A 17,755-nucleotide genomic window follows, 5' to 3' on the forward strand; every position below is an offset into this window, starting at 1 on the left:
GGGAGAAAGTGAAGAAGAATTAAAGAGCCTCTTGATGAAAGTAAAAGAGGAGAGTGAAAAAGTTGGCTTAAAGCTCAACATTCAGAAAACGAAGATCATGGCATCCAGTCCCATCACTTCACGGCAAATAGATGGGGAAATAGTAGAACAGTGGCAGACTATTTTTTTGGGCTCCAAAATCACTGCAGATGGTGACTGCAGTCATAAAATAAGAAGATGCTTACTCCTTAGAAGAAAAGTTATGATCAACCTGACAGCATATTAAAAAGCAGAGACATTACTTTGCCAACAAAAGTCCATCTAGTCAAGGCTATGGTTTTTCCAGTGGTCATGTATGGATGTGAGAGTTGGACTATAAAGAAATTGAGTACCAAAGAATTGATGCTTTTGAACTGTGGTGTTGGAGAAGACTCTTGAGAGTCTCTTGGACTGCTAGGAGATCCAACCAGTCATCCTAAAGGAAATCAGTACTGAATGTTCACTGGAAGGTCTGATGCTGAAACTGAAACTCCAATACTTTGGCCACCAGATGCTAAGAGTTGACTCATTTGAAAAGACCCTGATGCTGGGAAAGATTAAAGGTGAGAGGAGAAGGGGACGACAGAGGATGAGATGGTTGGATGGCATCACTGACTCAATAGACATGAGTGAGTAAACTCCGGGAGTTGGTGATGGACAAGGAGGTCTGGCGTGCTGCAGTCCTTGGGGTCACAAAGAGTTGGACACGAATGAGCTAACTGAACTGAACTGAACTGAATCCTGTTATCTTAAAATGTAAATTTGGGAGTGGGTCTGGTAAAATTTTTACAATCTTGAGCCATTCTTATGATTTATTGTAATAACTAAATTTAAAAAGTGTATAGCTCTCTTGCTAAAGACTAGTGAATGGGGCATTGTCTGTCCTCTTCTGACGTCTGTGTCAGAAGCTTTCTCCATCCCTTCTCACTGTGATAAAGCTTCTGCCACACGAGACCGCTGAGTGTTCAAGTCTGTTCTCTAGTCCTGAAGCTAAATCTTCTTTTTCAGAGATTGCAAATCCAACATCGTTCACCATAAGCTATCAATAATATTCCTTTTTCCAGTCTCTTCACAGTGCCAAGATTAAATTTTTTTCCATGAATACTGAATCATAAGTAGCAGAACAAATGTAGACTGAGAACGTTTTCAGGTAATGTGATCATCTTAAGAACAAGAGGCTAATTTTCTTTTAAATATTATAGCACCAGTAGAAACCTGTTTTGCAATAGACAGACTCTGACACAGATACCTAATTCATTTCTTATTTGCATGCAGTTAAAAACTCTCACAGTATTTCCTCACCCTGTGATTGCATCATCAGCCCAACGTATTTAAGATGCAAATCAGAGTCTAAATGATAGTTATGAGACAACCATGAAGTGTAATTCTGTGATTGGCTGGTTGCAACATTTTATAAGAGGACGTTTAAAAAAAAGTTGCCTGGTAGTCTGTCAGAATCCAGTCTCACATTATTAGCATGGACTACTAATCCTGTTAACAAATCCTGCTTGTTGTAATGGACCAGACTTTGGGACAAAAGATAAAAGTGTAGGGTCTCGTTCAAGTTTCATTATCCACCGAGCTGAAACTTTTTATTAGACTGAGTACCACCAGGTTCAGTACAGGTATCAAAGAAAAATCCTGTTTTTAAAGGATTACATAGTGATTTTGTCCATAAGGTTTAGTGGTAAGTATCTAAAATTATACTGAGAAATCAGCCTAGGATGGCAGGAAACATCAAGTGTGAATATTGCATTCATGCTTCTTGCCACCTGAGAGCCTGAGGGAGACTTGTCTGTAAAGCAGATCACCTGGAATGATCCTTAGTTCTTTAGTGATGCAAGAAACAAGATTTTCCTGTCCAATATGTCAGGACAAACTAAATAGATGAACAGTCACAGATCAATAAACACACAAGAACTCATCAAACAGGAATTGTTACTTAAGGGAAGTAATTTTATGATAAAATTCAGTTTAGTCAGGGGTCTGATATAAGGATATATCAGTTTAATTCCAAAACTTATCATAAGCTTAATTATTAAAATGTTTGTTTATATTCACCTATGTTCTCAGTTCAGTTCAGTCGCTCAGTCGTGTCTAACTCTTTGTGACCCCATGAATCGCAGCACGCCAGGCCTCCCTGTCCATCACCAACTTCCGGAGTTGACCCAAACTCAAATCCATCGAGTCAGTGATGCCATCCAGCCATCTCATCCTCTGTTGTCCCCTTCTCCTCCTGCCCCCAATCCCTCCCAGCATCAGAATCTTTTCCAATGAGTCAACTCTTCACATGACGTGGTCAAAGTACTGGAGTTTCAGCGTTAGCATCATTCCTTCCAAAGATATCCCAGGGCTGATCTCCTTCAGAATGGACTGGTTGGATATCCTTGCAGGCCAAGGGACTCTCAAGAGTCTTCTCAAACACCACAATTCAAAAGCATCAATTCTTTGGTGCTCAGCCTTCTTCACAGTCCAACTCTCACATCCATACATGACCACAGGAAAAACCATAGCCTCGACTAGATGAACCTTTGTTGGCAAAGTAATGTCTGTGCTTTTGAATATGCTATCTAGGTTGGTCATAACTTTCCTTCCAAGGAGTAAGCGTCTTTTAATTTCATGGCTGCAGTCCCCACCTGCAGTGATCTTGGAGCCCAAAAAAATCAAGTCTGACACTGTTTCCACTGTTTCCCCATCTATTTCCCATGAAGTGATGGGACCAGATGCCATGATGTTCATTTTCTGAATGTTGAGCTTTAAGCCAACTTTTTCACTCTCCACTTTCACTTTCATCAAGAGGCTTTTTAGTTCCTCTTCACTTTCTTCCATAAAAGGGTGGTGTCATCTGCATATCTGAGGTTATTGATATTTCTCCCAGCAATCTTGATTCCAGCTTGTGTCTATGTTCTAGTCTTCCCTAAATCTGCTGGCACAGCTTTTGGTTTGTGAGGGTATACATTTCAGGGTAAAATGTGCTTATTTTAGTTTCCCCACCATTTTTCACCACACAGTATCACTATCAGTCGACTAATATCTGTGGAGTTTTGGTTACCCTTCCCACATCTCATTTCCATTCAAGTCAGACAATCACAAATGCCTTTAAATTGATGACATTTTCTCATTTCTTACAACATAAAATCCAAGTTCCTAAGTAGGGCATTGTATGTTTCCAAGCCTCTTCATAATGTCTTTCCTCATACCCTAGAATCCAGGTCAACCTCAAATGCTGCCCTGTAACAGCAGATCATATAAGATTTCTGGAGATTTTGTCACATGTCTCTTCCTCAAAAGAGCCCCCTCAATTGCTTTCTGATCTCACTCCCTTGTGCTTTTAATTTTCAGCTCATTCCCTTCTGTGTTGTTTTTTGTGATCCCTAACACATGGAGTTGATCAATTTCCCTTTCTTTACACCATCCAATCCCAAAGAAAGGCAGTGCCAAAGAATGCTTAAGGTACCGCACAATTGCACTTATCTCACACGCTAGTAAAGTAATGCTCAAAATTCTCCAGGCCAGGCTTCAGCAATATGTGAACCGTGAACTTCCTGATGTTCAAGCTGGTTTTAGAAAAGGCAGAGGAACCAAAGATCAAATTGCCAACATCTGCTGGATGATTGAAAAAGCAAGAGAGTTCCAGAAAAACATCTATTTCTGTTTTATTGACTATGCCAAAGCCTTTGACTGTGTGTATCACAATAAACTGTGGAAAATTCTGAAAGAGATGGGAATACCAGATCACCTGACCTTCCTCTTGAGAAACCTATATGCAGGTCAGGAAGCAACAGTTAGAACTGGACATGGAACAACAGACTGGTTCCAAATAGGAGAAGGAGTACGTCACAGCTGTATATTGTCACCCTGCTTATTTAACTTCTATGCAGAGTACATCATGAGAAACCCTGGGCTGGAAGAAGCACAAGCTGGAATCAAGATTGCTGGAAGAAATATCAATAACCTCAGATATGCAGATGACACCACCCTTATGGTAGAAAGTGAAGAGGAACTCAAAAGCCTCTTGATGAAAGTGAAAGAGGAGAGTGAAAAAGTTGTCTTAAAGCTCAACATTCAGAAAATGAAGACCATGGCATCTGGTTCCATCACTTCATGAGAAATAGATGGGGAAACAGTGGAAACAGTGTTAGACTTTATTTTTTGGGGCTTCCAAATCACTGCAGATGGTGATTGCAGCCATGAAATTAAAAGACGCTTACTCCTTGGAAGGAAAGTTATGTCCAACCTAGATAGCATATTGAAAAGCAGAGACATTACTTTGTCCACAAAGGTGCATCTAGTCAAGGCTATGGTTTTTCCTGTGGTCATGTATGGATGTGAGAGTTGAACTGTGAAGAAAGCTGAGCACTGAAGAATTGATGCTTTTGAACTGTGGTGTTGGAGAAGACTCTTGAGAGTCCCTTGGACTGCAAGGAGATCCAACCATTCCATTCTAAAGGAGATCAGTCCTGGGTGTTCATTGGAAGGACTGATGCTAAGGCTGAAACTCCAATACTTTGGCCACTTCACATGAAGAGTTGACTCATTGGAAAAGACTCTGATGCTGGGAGGGATTGGGGGCAGGAGAAGAAGAGGATGACAGAGGATGAGATGGCTGGATGGCATCACCGACTCAATGGACATGAGTTTGTGTGAACTCCAGGAGATGGTGATGGACAGGGAGGCCTGGCGTGCTGCGATTCATTGGGTCGCAAAGAGTCAGACACGACTGAGCAACTGAATTGAACTGAACTGAACTGAAAGAAGTATAAACTTTTGCCTTCTTCCCAATAACACCAAATAGAATTTACATAGTGAGCATGTATCTCAACCTCTTACTAATATGCACAAACAAATATTTCTACAAACACTGCTACCCACTGAATTTTTGTGTTCCCCCAAAATACATATGTTGAGCACCTAATGACCAAGGTATTTCTGTTAGAAAGATGGTTAGGTCATGAGGGCAGAGCTCTCATCAATGGAATAGTACCCTTATCAAACAGACCTCAGACAACTCCTTCCCTTCTGCCTTGAAGGGACACATCAGGAAGATGACTGACTGTCTATAAACCAAGAAACAGTCCTTCTCCAGACAGAAAATCTGTTTATGCCTTGATCTTCCCTGCCTCCACATATGTGAGAAATAAGTATTTGTTGTTTAAGCTACTTGGTTTATTGTATTCTGTTACAGCAACCACGATGGATTAAGACAAACCAAAAATGACATTAAAGCATTATGCAAATTAAACATTATAGATAAAACATAACTATTGTTTACATGCACAATAAAAATTGCATTTTATAATATTGCTTATATACAATATAAATATATTTTTTTACAAATATATTTATATTTAAAATATAAATATATTTGTATTTATATACAATATAAATATATTTTCTCTGTCTATATATCTGTGCATTCACCTGAGACTGACTTCTGCCTAGAGAACATTTCCTTTAATATCTTTTTTTTTGTCTATATAACATTTTTTTTAAAACTTTACAATATTGTATTGGTTTTGCCAAATATTGAATGAATCCGCCACAGGTATACATGTGTTCCCCATCCTGAACCCTCCTCCGTCCTCCCTCCCCATTCCATCCCTCTGGGTCGTCCCAGTGCACCAGCCCCAAGCATCCAGTATCGTGCATTGAACCTGGACTGGTGACTCGATTCATACATGATATTATACATGTTTCAATGTCGTTCTCCCAGATCTTCCCATCCTCTCCCTCTCCCACAGAGTCCATAAGACTGTTCTATACATCAGTGTCTCTTTTGCTGTCTCGTATACAGGGTTAACGTTACCATCTTTCTAAATTCCATATATATGCCTTAGTATACTCTATTGGTGTTTTTCTTTCTGGCTTACTTCACTCTGTATAGTAGGCTCCAGTTTCATCCACCTCATTAGAACTGATTCAAATGTATTCTTTTTAATGGCTGAGTAATACTCCATTGTGTATATGTACCACTGCTTTCTTATCCATTCATCTGCTGATGGACATCTAGGTTGCTTCCATGTCCTGGCTATTATAAACAGTGCTGCGATGAACATTGGGGTGCACGAGTCTCTTTCCCTTCTGGTTTCCTCAGTGTGTATGCCCAGCAGTGGGATTGCTGGATCATAAGGCAGTTCTATTTCCAGTTTTTTAAGGAATCTCCACACTGTTCTCCATAGTGGCTGTACTAGTTTGCATTCCCACCAACAGTGTAAGAGGGTTCCCTTTTCTCCACACCCTGTCCAGCATTTATTGCTTGTAGACTTTTGGATCGCAGCCATTCTGACTGGTGTGAAATGATACCTCATTGTGGTTTTGATTTGCATTTCTTTGATAATGAGTGATGTTGAGCATCTTTTCATGTGTTTGTTAGCCATCTGTATGTCTTCTTTGAAGAAATGTCTATTTAGTTCTTTGGCCCATTTTTTGATTGGGTCATTTATTTTTCTGGAATTGAGCTACAGGAGTTGCTTGTATATTTTTGAGATTAGTTGTTTGTCAGTTGCTTCATTTGCTACTATTTTCTCCCATTCTGAAGGCTGTCTTTTCACCTTGCTTATAGTTTCCTTTGTTGTGCAGAAGCTTTTAAGTTTAATTAGGTCCCATTTGTTTATTTTTGCTTTTATTTCCAATATTCTGGGAGGTGGGTCATAGAGGATCCTGCTGTGATGTATGTCGGAGAGTGTTTTGCCTATGTTTTCCTCTAGGAGTTTTATAGTTTCTGGTCTTATGTTTAGATCTTTGATCCATTTTGAGTTTATTTTTGTGTATGGTGTTAGAAAGTGTTCCAGTTTCATTCTTTTACAAGTGGTTGACCAGTTTTCCCAGCACCACTTGTTAAAGAGATTGTCTTTAATCCATTGTATATTCTTGCCTCCTTTGTCAAAGATAAGGTGTCCATATGTGTGTGGATTTATCTCTGGGCTTTCTATTTTGTTCCATTGATCTATATTTCTGTCTTTGTGCCAATACCATACTGTCTTGATGACTGTGGCTTTGTAGTAGAGCCTGAAGTCAGGTAGGTTGATTCCTCCAGTTCTATTCTTCTTTCTCAAGATAGCTTTGGCTATTCGAGGTTTTTTGTATTTCCATACAAATTGTGAAATTATTTGTTCTAGCTCTGTGAAGAATACCGTTGGTAGCTTGATAGAGATTGCATTGAATCTATAAATTGCTTTGGGTAGTATACTCATTTTCACTATATTGAGTCTTCCAATCCATGAACATGGTATATTTCTCCATCTATTAGTGTCCTCTTTGATTTCTTTCACCAGTGTTTTATAGTTTTCTATATATAGGTCTTTAGTTTCTTTAGGTAGATATATTCCTAAGTATTTTATTCTTTCCGTTGCAATGGTGAATGGAATTGTTTCCTTAATTTCTCTTTCTGTTTTCTCATTATTAGTGTATAGGAATGCAAGGGATTTCTGTGTGTTGATTTTATATCCTGCAACTTTACTATAATCATTGATTAGTTCTAGTAATTTTCTGGTGGAGTCTCTAGGGTTTTCTATGTAGAGGATCATGTCATCTGCAAACCGTGAGAGTTTTACTTCTTCTTTTCCAATTTGGATTCCTTTTATTTCTTTTTCTGCTCTGATTGCTGTGGCCAAAACTTCCAAAACTATGTTGAATAGTAATGGTGAAAGTGGGCACCCTTGTCTTGTTCCTGGTTTTAGAGGAAATGCTTTCAATTTTTCACCATTGAGGATAATGTTTGCTGTGGGTTTGTCATATATAGCTTTTATTATGTTGAGGTATGTTTCTTCTATTCCTGCTTTCTGGAGAGTTTTTATCATAAATGGATGCTGAATTTTGTAAAAGGCTTTCTCTGCATCTATTGAGATAATCATATGGTTTTTATTTTTCAATTTGTTAATGTGGTGTATTACATTGATTGATTTGTGGATATTGAAGAATCCTTGCATCCCTGGGATAAAGCCCACTTGGTCATGGTGTATGATCTTTTTAATGTGTTCTTGAATTCTGATTGCTAGAACTTTGTTAAGGATTTTTGCATCTATGTTCATCAGTGATATTGGCCTGTAGTCTTCTTTTTTTGTGGCATCTTTGTCAGGTTTTGGTATTAGGGTGATGGTGGCCTCATAGAATGAGTTTGGAAGTTTACCTTCCTCTGCAATTTTCTGGAAGAGTTTGAGTAAGATAGGTGTTAGCTCTTCTCTAAATGTTTAATAGAATTTGCCTGTGAAGCCATCTAGTCCTGGACATTTATTTGTTGGATGATTTTTAATCACAGTTTCAATTTCATTACTTGTGCTTGCTCTATTCATATTTTTTATTTCTTCCTATTTCAGTCTTGAAAGGTTGTACCTTTCTAAGAATTTTTCTGTTTCTTCCAGGCTGTCCATTGTTTTGGTATTGTAGTAGTCCTTTATGATCATTTGTATTTCTGTGATGTCTATTGTAACTCCTCCTTTTTTATTTCTAATTTTTTTATCTGAGTCCTCTCTTCTTTTCTTGATGGGCCTGGCTAAAGATTTATCAATTTTATTTATCTTCTCAAAGAACCAGCTTTCCATTTCATTGATTTTTGCTATTATTTTCTCTGTCTCCATTTCATTTGTTTCTGCTCTGATCTTTGTGATTTATTTCTTTCCACTAACTTTGGGTTTTGTTTGTTTCTCTCTAATTGCTTTAGGTGTAAGATTATGTTGTTTATTTGGGATTTTTTGCTTCTTGAGGTAAGATTGATCGCTATAAACTTCCTTATTAGAACTGCTTTTACTGCATCACATAGATTTTGGATCATCATGCTTTTGTTGGCATTTATCTCTAGATATGTTTTTAATGTCCTCTTAGACTTGTTCAGTGATTCATTGGTTACTTATAAACATATTGTTTAGCATCCACGTGTTTGTGTTTTTTATAGTTTTTTTCCCTGTAATTGATTTTTAATCTCCTAGGAATGCAGTCAGAAAAGATGCTTGAAATGATTTCAGTTTTCTTAAATTTACTAAGGCTTTATTTTTGGCCCAAGATGTGATCTATCCTACAGAATGTTCTGCCCGCACTTGAGAAGAAAGTGTATTCTGCTGCTTTTGAATGGAATGGTCTACAAATATGAATTAAGTATATGGTCAATGTGTCATTTAAGTTTTGTGGTTTCCTTATTTTCTGTTTGGATGACATGTTCATTTATATAAGTGAGGTGTTCAAGTCTCCAATATTATTATGTTATTGTAGATTTTTCTTTAATGACTGTTAGCATTTTCCCTACATATTGAGATGTTCCCATGTTAGACGTATGTATATTTACAATTGTTACGTCTTCTGCTTGGATTGATCTCTTGATCATTATGTAGTATACTTCCTTGTCTCTTGTAATAGTCTTTATCTAAAAGTCTATTTTGTCTGAAATGAGTATTGCTACTCCAGCTTTCTTTTGATTTCCAAAGGCATGAAATATGTTTTACCATGTCTCCTCACTTTTAGTCTATATGTGTCCCTAGGTGTGAAGTGGGTCGCCTATATGTATAAATATCTTGTTTTTATATCCATTCAGGCAGTCTATCCATTTTCTTGGAGCATTTAATCCTCTTACATTTGACATAATTATTGATATGTATGTTCCTCTGTTCAATTCAGTTCAGTCGCTCAGTTATATCTGACTCTTTGTGACCCCAGGGACTGCAGCATGCCAGGCCTCCATATCCATCAACAACTCCCGGAGTTTACTCAAACTCATGTCCATTGAGTCAATGATGCCATCCAACCATCTCATCCTCTGTCGTCCCCTTCTCCTCCTACCTTCAATCTTTCCCAGCATCAGGGTCTTTTCAAATGAGTCAGCTGTTCGCATCAGGTGGCCAGAGTATTGGAGTTTCAGCTTCAGCATCAGTCCTTCCAAAGAACAACCAGGACTGATCTCCTTTAGGATGGACTGGTTTTATCTCCTTGCAGTCAAGAGTCTTCTCCAACATCAGAGCTCAAAAACATCAATTCTTTGGCACTCAGCTTTCTTTACAGTCCAAATCTCGCATCCATACATGACTACTGGGAAAATCATAGCTTTGAATACATGGACCTTTCTTGGTAAAGTAATGTTTCTGCTTTTCAATATGCTGTCTAGGTTGGTCATAACTTTCCTTCCAAGGAGTAAGTGTCTTTTAATTTGATGGCTGCAGTCACAATCTGCAGTGATTTTGGAGCCCCCAAAATTAGTCTGTCATTCTTCCCTTTGTTTCCCCATCTATTTGCCATAAAGTGATGGGACCGGATGCCATGATCTTAGTTTTCTGAATGTTGAGCTTTAAGCCAACTTTTTCACTCTCCTCTTTTACTTTCATCAAGAGGCTCTTTAGTTCTTCTTCACTTTCTGCCATAAGAATGGTGTCATCTGCATATCTGGGAGAAGGCAATGGCACCCCACTCCAGTACTCTTGCCTGGAAAATCCCATGGACAGAGGAGCCTGGTAGGATGCAGTCCATGGGGTTGCTAGGAGTCGGACATGACAGAACAACTTCACTTTCACTTTCAGGCATTGGAGAAGGAAATGGCAACACGCTCCAGTGTTCTTGCCTGGAGAATCCCAGGGACAGGGGAGCCTGGTGGGCTGCCTTCTATGGGGTTGCACAGAGTTGGACACAACTGAAGCAACTTAGCAGCAGCATCTCCATATCTGAGGTTATCTATAGTTCTCCCAGCAATCTTGATTCCAGCTTGTGCTTCTTCCAGCCCAGGATTTCTCATGATGTAATCTGCATATAAATTAAATGAACAGGGTGACAATATACAGCCTTGACGTACTCCTTTTCCTATTTGGAACCAGTCTGTTTTCCATGTCCAGTTCTAACTATTGCTTCCTGACCTGCATATAGATTTCTCCGGAGGCAGGTCAGGTGGTCTGGTATTCCCATCTCTTGCAGAATTTTCTACAGTTTATTGTGATCCACACAGTCAAAGGCTTTGGCACAGTCAATAAAGCAGAAATATATGTTTTTCTGGAACTCTTGTTTTTTTGATGATCCAGCGGATATTGGCAAATTGATCTCTGGTTCCTCTGCCTTTTGTAAAACAAGCTTGAACACCTGGAAGTTCACGGTTCACATATTGTTGAAGCCTGGTTTGGAGAATTTTGAGCATTACTTTACTAGAATCTGAGTTAAGTGCAATTGTGTGGTAATCTGAACATTCTTTGGCATTGCCTGTCTTAGGGATTGGAATGAAAACTGACCTTTTCCAGTCCTGTGGCCACTGATGAGTTTTCCAAATTTGCTGGCATATTGAGTGGAGCACTTTCACAGCATCATCTTTCAGGATTTGAAATAGCTCAACTGTAATCCGTCACCTCCACTAGCCTTATTTGTAGTGATGCTTCCTAAGGCCCACTTGATTTCACATTCAAAAATGTCTGGCTCCTGGTGAGTGATCACAGCATCATGATTATCTTGTTTGTGAAGATTTTTTTGTGTAGTTTTCCTGTATATTCTTGCCACCTCTTCTTAATATCATCTGCTTCTGTTGGGTCCATACCATTTCTGTCCTTTATTGAGCCCATCTTGGCCGAAATATTCCCTTGGTATCTCTAATGCTCTTGAAGAGATCTCTAGTCTTTCCCATTCTGTTGTTTTCCTCTATTTCTTTGCACTGATCACTGAGGAAGGCTTTCTTATCTCTCCTTGCTATTCTTTGAAACTCTGCATTCAGATGCTTATATCGTTCCTTTTCTCCTTTGCTTTTCACTTCTCTTCTTCTCACAGCTATTTATAAGGCCTCTTCAGATAGCCATTTTACTTTTCTGCATTTCTTTTTCTTGGGGATGGTCTTGATCACTGTCTCCTGTACAATGTCATCAACCTCTGTCCTAGTTCATCAGGTGGTCTATCAGATTTAGGCCCTTAAATCTATTTCTCACTTCCACTGTATCATCGTAAAGGGTTTGATTTAGGTCATACCTGAATGGTCTAGTGGTTTTCCCTACTTTCTTCAATTTAAGTCTGAATTTGACAATAAAGAGTTCATGATCTGAGCCACAGTCAATTCCCGGTCTTGTTTTTGCTGACTGTATAGAGCTTCTCCATCTTCGGCTGCAAAGAGTATAATCAATCTGATTTTGGTGTTGGCCATTTGTTGATGTCCATGTGTAGAGTCTTCTCTTGTGTTGCTGGAAGAGGGTGTTTGCTATGACCAGTGCATTCTTTTGCAAAACTCTATCAGTCTTTGCCCTGCTTCATTCCGTATTCCAAGGCCAAATTTGCCTGTCACTCCAGGTGTTTCTTGACTTCCTACTTTTGTGTTCCAGTCGCCTATAATGAAAAGGACATCTTTTTGGGGTGTTAATTCTAGAAGGTCTTGTAGGTCTTCATAGAACCGTTCAGCTTCTTCAGCGTTACTGGTCGGGGCATAGACTTGGGTTACTGTGATATTGAATGGTTTATCTTGGAAATGAACAGAGATCATTCTGTCATTTTTGAGATTGTATTCAAGTACTGAATTTTGGACTCTTTTGTTAACTATGATGGCTACTCCATTTCTTCTAAAGGATTCTTGCTCACAGTAGTAGATATAATAAATATCTACTATTATAGTAGATATAATATATTTAATCTGTGTTAAATTTACCCATTCCAGTCCATTTTAGTTCACTTATTCCTAAAATGTTGATGTTCACTCTTGCCTTGTCCTGTTTGATCACTTCTAATTTGCCTTGTTTCGTGGATCTAACATTCCAGGTTCCTATGCAATATTCCTCTTATAGCATTGGACCTTGCTTCTATCACCAGTCATACCCAGAACTGGGTGTTGTTTTTGCTTTGGCTCCATCTCTTCATTCTTTCTGGCATTATTTCTCCACTGATCTCCAGTAGCATATTGGGCACCAAAGACCTGGGGAGTTCATCTTTCCATGTCCTATCTTTTTGTCTTTTCATACTGTTCATGGGGTTCTCAAGGCAACAATACTGAAGTGATCAGTATTGCCATTCCCTTCTCCAGTGGACCACATTTTGTCAGTACTGTCCACCATGACCCATCCATCTTGGGTGGCCCTACATGTCATGGCTTAGTTTCATTGAGTTAGACAAGGCTTGTACATGGAATATCTCTTCATGGCTGCTCCAGCAAAGCGCAGCTGCTGCTCCTTACCTTGGACATGTGGTAGCTCCTCATGGCCTCCACTACTGATCTTGGACTGGGGCATCTCCTCTCGGCCACTTCCCACCCCAGTGCTATGTAGCCATGTATGTTCCTATTGTCACTTTATTAATTGTTTTGAATTTGTTTTTTAGGTCTTTTTTATTCCCTTCCTCTTTTGTTCTCTAGTATTTTCTGCCTACAGAAGTTCATTTAGCAATTGTTGTAGAGCTGACTTGGTGATATTGGATTCTCTTAGCTCTTGCTTGTCTGTAAAGCATTTGATTTCTACATGGAATCTGAATGAGACACTTGCTGGGTAGAGTATTCTCAGTTGTAGGTTTTTCCCTCTCATCACTTTAAATGTATCATGCCTCTCTCTTCTGCCCTGAAGAGTCTCTGCTAAAAAAATCAGCTGATAACCTTATGGGAGAGTTCTGACAAAACATGATCTACTAGAAGAGGGAATGTCAAATCACCCCAGAATACTTGCCTTGAGAACCTCATGAACTGTATAAAAAGACAAAAAGATATGACACTGAAAGATGGGTCCCCCAGGGCTGAAGGTATCCAATATGCTACTGGGGAAGAGTGGAAGAGAACTACTAGTAGCCACAGAAAATTAAAGCAACTGGGCCAAGGCGGAAACAATATTCAGTTGTAGATGTGTCTGGTGATGAAAGAAAAACCCAATGCTTCAAAAAACAGTATTGCATAGGAACCTGGAATTTTAGGTCCATGAATCAAGGTAACTCTGGCGTGGTTCAAGCAGGAGATGATAAGAATAAACATCAAGATTTTAGAAATCAGTGAACTAAAATGGACAGGAACGGACAAATTTAATTAAGATGACCATTATAACTACTATGGGCAAGAATCCCATTGAAGAAATGTAGTAGCCCTCATAATCAACAAAAGAGTCCAAAAGGTAGTACCTGGGTGCAACCTCAAAAATGACAAAATGATCCCACTTTGTTTCCAAGGCAAGCCATTCAACATTACAGTAATTCAAGTCTATTCCCCTACCACCAATGCTGAAGAAGCTGAAGTTGATCCATTCTATGAAGACTTAGAAGACCTCCTAGAACTAACACCAAAAACAAAGATGTTCTATTCATCACTGGGGATTGGAATGCAGAAGTAGGAAGTCAAGAGGTACCTGGAGTAACAGGCAAGTTTGACCTTGGAGAACAAAATGAAGCAGGGCAAAGGCTAACTGAATTCTGCCAAGAGAATGCACTGGTCATAGCAAATACCTTTTTCAACAACATGAGATGACTTTACACATAGACATCACCTATAATTTGGGTCAATACCTAAATCAAATTGATTGCGTTCTTTGTAGCCAAAGATGGAGAAGCTGTATACAGTCAGAAAAAATATGACCTGGAGCTGACTGTGGCTCAATCAGCTCCTCATAGGAAAATTCAGGCTTAAACTAAAGAAAGTGGGGGAAACCACTAGGCCAACCAAATACAACTTAAATATAATCTCCTATGAACATGCAGTGGAAGTAATGAATACATTCAAGGGATTAGATCTGAATAACTATGGATGGAGGTCTGTAATATTGTACAGTAAGCAGCAAACAAAACCATCCCAAAGAAAAATAAAAGCAAGAAGGTAAAGTGGTTATCTGAGGCAGCTTTGTGAATAGCTGGATAAAGAAGAGAAATGAAAAGCAATGGAGAAAGGGAAAAGTACATCCAACTAAACAAAGAGTTCCAAAGAATAGCACAGAGAGACAAGAAGGCCTTCTTCAATGAACAGTGCATAAAACTAAAAGAGAACAACAGAAGGGGAAAGACTAGAGATCTCTTTTGGAAAATTGGACATATCAAGGGAACATTTCACCCAAAGATGGGCAAAATAAAGGACAGAAACAGTAGAGAGAACTCGTTGACACTGAAGAGATGAAGAAGAGATAGAAAGAATACATGGAAGAACTGTACAAAAAAGATCTAAATGAACTGGATGGTGTGGTCCGTTACCCAGAGCCAGACGTTCTGGAGTGCAAAGTCAAGCAGGCCTTAGGGAGCACTGTTGTAAATAAAACTAACGGATGCGATGGAATTCCAATAAAACTATTTAAAACCCTAAAGGATGATGCCATCAAGGTGTTGCATTCAACATGTCAGCAAATCTGGAAGACCAAGCCACAGGACTGGAAAAGGTCAATCCTCATCCCAATTCCCAAGAAGGGTAGTACTAAAGACTGTGTTAACCATCAGACAATTGCACTCATATCCAGTACTAGTAAGATCATGCTTAAAATCTTGTATGCTAGGCTTCAGTTTAGTTCACTTCAGTTCAGTGGCTCAGTTGTGTCTGACTCTTTGTGATCCCATGAATCGCAGCACGCCAGGCCTCCTTGTCCATCGACAACTCCTAGAGTTCACCCAAACCCATGTCCATCGAGTCAGTGATGCCATCCAGCCATCTCATCCTCTATTGCCCCCTTCTCTTCCTGCCTCCAATCCCTCTCAGCATCAGAATCTTTTCCAATGAGTCAACTCTTCACATGAGGTGGCCAAAGTATTAGAGTTTCAGCTTCAGTATCAGTCCTTCCAATGAACACCCAGGACTGATCACCTTTAGGATGGGCTGGTTGGATCTCCTTGCAGTCCAAGGGACTCTCAAGAGTCTTCTCCAACACCACAGTTCAAAAACATCGATTCTTCAGTGCTCAGCTTTCTTCACAGTCCAACTCTCACATCCATACATGACCACTGGAAAAACAATAGCCTTGACTAGACTGACCTTTGTTGGCAAAGTAATGTCTCTGCTTTTCAATATGCTGTCTAGGTTGGTCCTAACTTTCCTTCCAATGAATAAATGTCTTTTAATTTCATGACTTCAATCATCATCTGAAGTAATTTTGGAGCCCCCCAAAAATAAAGTCTGACACTGTTTCCACTTTTTCCCCCTTCTATTTCCCATGAAGTGATGGGACCAGGTGCCATGATATTAGTTTTCTGAATGTTGAGCTTTAAGCCAACGTTTTCACTCTCCTCTTTCACTTTCATCAAGAGGCTTTTTAGTTCCTCTTCACTTTCTTCCATAAGGGTGGTATCATCTGCATATCTGAGGTTATTGATATTTCTTCCAGCAATCATGATTCCAGCTTGTGCTTCCTCCAGCCAGCATTTCTTATGAGGTACTTTGCATATAAGTTAAACAAGCAGGGTGACAATATACAGCCTTGATGTACTCCTTTTCCTATTTGGAACCAGTCTGTTGTTCCATGTCCAGTTCTAACTGTTGCTTCCTGACCTGCATATAGGTTTCTCAAAAGGCAGGTCAGGTGGTCTGGTATTCCCATCTCTTTCAGAATTTTCCACAAGGTTTTAGCATTATGCAAACCAAAAACTTCCAGAAGTTCAAGCTGGGTTTGGAAAAGGAAGAGCAACCAGATATCACATTGCCAACATTCTCTGGATCATAGAGAAAGCAAGGGAATTCCAGAAAAACATCTACCTCTGTTTCATTGACTACACTAAAGCCTTTGACTGTGTGGATCATAACAAACTGTGGAAAGTTCTTAAAGAGGTGGGCATACCAAATCATCCAAACTGTCTCCTGAGAAAACTGTATGCAGGTCAAGAAGCAATATTTTGAGCCCTGTATGGAACAATTTATTGGCTCAAGATTGAGAAAGGAGTATAACAGCTGTCTGATGTCACCCTGTTTGTTTAAACTATATGCTGAGCACATCATGAGAAATGCTGGGCTGGATGGGTTATGAGCTGGAATCAAGATAGGTGGGAGAAACATCAACAACCTCAGATATGCAGATGACACCCACCCTAATGGCAGAAAGTGAAGAAGAACTAAAGACCCTGGTGATGAGGGTGAAGGAGGAGAGGGAAAGAGTTGGCTTAAAGCTAAATATTTTTGTTTTTAAACTAAGATCATGGCATCTGGCCCCATTATTTTATGGCAAATAGAGGGAGAAAATGTGGAAGTAGTGACAGATTTCCATTTCTTGAGTTCTAAGATCACTGTGGATGGTGACTGCAGCCATGAAACCAGAAAACAATTGTTTCTTGGCAGGAAGCTATGACAAGCCTAGATAGTGTGTTGAAAAGCGGAGACATTACTAGGCCAACAAAGGGTCCATATAGTCGAGGCTATAGTCTTCCCAGTGGTCACGTATGGTTGTGAGAGCTGGACTGTAAAGAAGCCAGAACTCTAAAGAATTGATGCCATCAAACTCTGATGCTGGAGAAGACTCTTGGAAGTCCCTTGTACAGCAAGGAGATCAAACTAGTCAATCTTTAGGGAAATTAACCCTAAATAGTCATTGGAAGGACTAATGCTGAAGCTGAAACTCCAGTATTTTGGTCATCTGATGCCAACCGCCAACTCATTGGGAAAGCCCTAATGCTGGGAAAGATTGAGGGCAGAAGAAGGGGGCATCAGAGGATGAGATGGATGGATGGCATCACCAGTGCAATGGACATGAACTTGGGCAAATTTCAGGAGATGGTTAGGGACAGGGAAGCCTGGCGTGCTGCAGTCCACGGGGTTGCAAAGAGTCAGACACGACTGGGCAACTGAAAAATAATAACCTTATGGGGGTTCCCTTGTATATTTTTTGCTGCTTTTATCTTGTTGCTTTTAATATTTTTTCCTTCTTATTTA

At 39.5% G+C, this 17,755-nt stretch overlaps 1 pseudogene; it reads right to left on the bottom strand.

Moving 5' to 3' along the window:
* Positions 1–13,178, bottom strand: part of LOC102285312 (arylacetamide deacetylase-like 2) — a 42,410-nt pseudogene extending 29,232 nt beyond the window's left edge.
* Between the last annotated feature and the right edge of the window lie 4,577 nt (positions 13,179–17,755).

The sequence above is a fragment of the Bos mutus genome, chromosome 1 (assembly GCF_027580195.1).
Source record: "Bos mutus isolate GX-2022 chromosome 1, NWIPB_WYAK_1.1, whole genome shotgun sequence".
NCBI classification, from domain to species: Eukaryota; Metazoa; Chordata; class Mammalia; order Artiodactyla; family Bovidae; genus Bos; species Bos mutus.